Here is a 5,032-nt window from a genome sequence, read left to right as displayed (position 1 = left end):
AAATATTCAAGATCCGGGAAATATAATATACGTTGGCTCCTTATCAAAAATAGTACTTCCCTGTTAAATTGATATAAACTTGCACACCTAACTAACTTCCCTTGGTTGTGGAGGAAAGCCTAAGTGGCAAAAGATCGTTGTCATGGATAGAAAATTAAGTATTAACATCTCATCTTCATTCCAAATTCATATCTCTGTTGCTCTATAGTACTCTACCAATAATTGTGTTATTTTTTGTTTTTCAAGTCTTTAATAAGATTTTTTAGTTTGTCAACAACCATCGCAACTGTGATATCTCTAGCTAAATTAAGTTCAAAATATGATGAACATTAATATTTAAGTAGTGGCCAAAAAATGAACATGATTAAAAAATACATAGGATAGATACATGACTTGAAATTTTCTGATAGATATATTATAATAGATATTTCATATTTGATAGACCATGCGTTCTCTCGCTTATCATATAAAAATAGATAATTATCTTCTATTATTTGATTCATTAAGCTATTTTAAGTTGAATTAGACAATTTTTTTGATCTTAAATTTTGGGCGCTTGCAGTTTAGCTAATTTCATCGCAGGCTTCTAAATTAATATACAGGTTTAGATACATCTTTATTAACGATTCAAATTATAACTAATTTGAATTAGAAGCGTGTAAAGACTTAAATCAAATGGCAAGCAGTTTAGCATATTGTGAAGTCAAAACATTTTGACTGTGAGTTTCACTCATACCAAAATCTGTAATTCTTAATTTGCTATCAAACAAATTAAGCTAAAACAAAAAAAGTCTAGACATAATATTTATATTATGCTCATAAGAATATATTGGGATTTATCTTTTTAGTGCATGTCTACCTAACAATTTTCGGGCAAATATATTACATAACATGAATATAACTGAACAATTTCTGATGCAAATCAATTAAAATAAGTTTTTTTGGAGTATTCCTTTAACTTATGTCAGATGGTATTAGAGGAAAAATAAGACTTGGCTCATTTCCACACATTATCGCATGTAAAAGTTCAAACGGTATAAATTTGGTTTCTGGTGTTTAGTGATGATATAGTTATTTTGTTTTTGTAGTTTCTGTCGATGAAACTTGCAACTATCAACCTGGAATTTTAAGAATTTCCTTTATCCATTATGAGCTTCATCTTTACATTATTACTTGTAGCTTATTGATTCAATAAGCAGTAATGCATCTATCCTTGAATGACATTATATGTCTCAGGTAAGCTGGTGTTCTTAAAACTACGCTTATACTCTTTTCTGTCAAAAACTTATTAAGATAAATGTAACTCGAAACTGCAGGCTGTATGGGGCATTGAGCTATATAATCTTCTTCAAATGAGATTTGATGCTAACAATAATCTTGGGCCAACCGGTAATTTCCAAAACTTTAGTCTTCGTAGGTCATAAAACTGCTTACATTTTTAACTTGTGTGCTCTTAATATCAATCATATCATGTTTGCAAGGCGTACTAAGTTGGATTTATAATATACTACAAAGAAAAAGTAAATTATATAAATTTCATTAATCGCCTTTGAACTCAAGCTGCTGCCTGATTTTAATAGTAAATTAGAAATTTTGATCATGGTAATATACTAAATATAGTACATCATGCCCGCTTTATACAATACTTTTCTGTCTTAATGTTTACATTTAATTTTATTATAGTTTTGTTTCAGGTTGATGCTTAACCATTGCGGTATAGATTTCATTGTTAGCTCATTTTGTCTCATTTCTTGATTAACAAAAAGTTTTTGAATTCGCAGAGACCTTAATGTAAATATAAATATGCAGTTTATAAGTCATATTTGGTTAGATCTAAAAGTATCTTCATGTTTTTTTAAAATTGTAACATAATATTATTTTTGTTTATGTTGTAGAAGTAACAAGTGCAGTACCCTTCTTTATGGATATTGTAGGGTACATCTTATGTAAGAGGCAGATGCTCTTTTTCTCATAATGTTTAGGATATGTTAGATTCCAGATGTGATATTGTATAACCTTATACGTAGTTTTTGTTATTTCGGAAATATGAATGATGCATGCCGGTTGGTTGATATAGTGGTTAGGCAAGAAATCATTCCAAATGATTATACTTGCAAGAACTTGCTTATGGATATAAGAAAAATTAGGCTTGGAATCCTATTGAAACTGCAGCTTTTAAGGTGCAACAAATACTTCAAAAATATGAAATTAGCGCAGATGTTTACTCTATAAATAATTTGTACCACAGTGAAAGGCATATGTCATAGCCTATTTGTTTATTCGAGGATTTAACTCAACTCAAATAAAAATGTAACAAGTAAATAGTGGATCTATCATCAAAGAGATCTCACAAAGTAACATATGTCAAAGAATTCAGAAACAATGTTCATCTACAGACTTGAGAAATTACTTCACTGGAAGAAGTTCAAGAAATTGATCAAGCCTTGGTGATATAAATCAAGATTGTGGATTTAATCAAGTGATAGAGATATTGTCAGGGTATCAAATAATTACAGGGATTTAATCTAAAGAAAATCAAGTTATCAAAGTCAAGACATGAAGAAACGTCACAGAAGTTAGTCACTCATGAACCAGACAGTACATCGAGTGTCAACATTGAAGTGGTGGAATTGATTCATTATTTTCAGTGATTTTCAGAAGAATGGTTGTTGTTCAAGACTAGTATTAATTCTCTATTAATTAATTAAGTCATATAATTTAATTAAGAAAATAAATTATATCTGCAAAGATTAATTTATTTATTAATTGAATTAATTGATTAATTAATTCTGAATTAATATTATGAATTTTCAGAATTGATTTTGAATTTATATTCAATATTAATTCAACATGACAATCAACTGAACTGATATGACAATCAGATTGTTATACCGATTGTCTTGCTAGTTCGGGTGATTGTCTCACCGATTGTCTTGCTAGTTCAAGTGATTGTCTCACCGATTGTCTTGCTAGTTCAAGTGATTGTCTCACCGATTGTCTTGCTAGTTCAATCAGATTGTCTCACCGAAAGTCATGCCAATTCTCAGATTGTCTTGCCAGTTCAATTCAGTTCTGTTGATTAAATTATAAAAGACAAGGAGCAGCAGATCATTCAACACACATTGAATACATCTCAACAACTCAAGAACAAAAGAACAGCAGTCGCAGAAGCATTTCATCTCTCAACTGCTGCATATTCAGATCATTAATTTCTAGCATCTGAAGTTAAATCTAAACCACTAGAAATCATTCTCTTGTTCTTGTGTAACTATCTAGCGGATCAAAATCCCTAGAACTTAATCTCAAATTGCTTCTAGCATTTGATCTTTTTTTATTGCAAAAATAGAAAAAGTTCATGTCGAATTTATTCTAGATTTGTGGTAATTTATTTGAGATTAATCCCTTGTAGATGATACCGTTGTTGTAACACCTTTCAAGTTTAATAATAGTTTTATTTAACTTGAATTTTGTTTCACTTTTTTATTCTGCATTAAATTCTATTAAACGGTAAAGTTTGTATTCAACCCCCCCCCCCTTCTACAAACATATTGGGGCCTAACAATTGGTATCAGAGCCTTCTGATTAACGAACAAATCAAGATCCTAGACTTTTGTGATTTTTCAACTCCTTGAATTTTTATTTCTTCAAAAATTCATAATGACTTCACAAAAAGTTGGAACCGTTAAAATTCCACTGTTTGATAAAGAAAATTATATTATATGGAAGAAGAAGATGCTCTTGTTCTTGCAAGTTGCAAATCCCAAATATCTGGACGTGTTAAAGAAGGGTCCAAAATTTGCGATGGTTATTGAACCAGAGGTTATAGAAGATAATGTTGTTATTACCAAAGCTAGAACCTATGCAAAAGAACCTGAGGATTTTTCTCCTGCTGAAAAGGAAGAAGCCTCCTTGGATGCTAGCCTTCAATTAATTTTAGTTGATTCCCTTGATCCCTTGATGAACAGACATGTGATGAACTGTAAAAATTCCAAACACATCTGGGAAACTATTGAGGTTATTAATTAAGACACAGAGGAAGTTAGGGAGAACAAGTTAGAGATCCTAACCTCTAAGTATGAACATTTTAAATCCAATCCAGGAGAAGGAATTACTGAAGTGTTCGAGAGGTATAATGCATTGTACAATAACCTGAACATAAATGGAAAATATTATTCAATCAGGGAGGTCAACAAAAAGTTCCTTTTAACACTACCAACTCATCTTGAACATAGAATCACTGCCATAAGAGAAGCGAGAGATCTGAGTGAGATTTCTTTGAAAAGGCTCTATGGTGTGTTAAAAACCTATGAGTTGGAGCAGATTCAGCAGAAGGAAGTCTACGGGAAAGGTAGAGTGGTCAACACGTCTACTGCTCTAGTAGCTGAACAACAACAACAACAACAACAACAACAACAACAACAACAACAACAACAACAACAACAACAACAACAACAACAACAACAACAACAACAACAACAACAACAACAACAACAACAACAACAACAACAACAACAACAACAACAACAACAACAACAACAACAACAACAACAACAACAACAACAACAACAACAACAACAACAACAACAACAACAACAACAACAACAACACCAACAACAACAGCACCAACAACAGCAACAACAACAGCAACAACAGCAACAACAACAGCAAAATAGGGATGGTTGATCGGAGCACCATTCGATGCTTTAACTGCAATGAGTTGGGACACTTTGCCACAGAATGCAGGAAGCCAAAGCAAGTAAGGAAGAACTCTTATGATTCAAATCAGAAGAGTAAATCTGAAAGGGCTTATATGGCAAAGGGAAGAAGTTGGGATGATACTGATAGTGAAGATGAAGAAGTTGGGAATCTTGCTCTTATGGCTATTGATGGAAATACTTCATCATCAAGAAAAGAGGTAAAATTTACTGATGCTGAATTAGTTTATCATCTAGGAGGTTCCTTAGATTGTGCTCGTCGTGATAATGAAATGTTAATTCAACAAATCAAAGACCTTGAGAAAGAGGTCAATGAA

The sequence above is a fragment of the Apium graveolens genome, chromosome 5 (assembly GCF_009905375.1).
Source record: "Apium graveolens cultivar Ventura chromosome 5, ASM990537v1, whole genome shotgun sequence".
NCBI classification, from domain to species: domain Eukaryota; kingdom Viridiplantae; phylum Streptophyta; class Magnoliopsida; order Apiales; family Apiaceae; genus Apium; species Apium graveolens.
Note: the sequence above shows the minus strand (reverse complement) of the source record.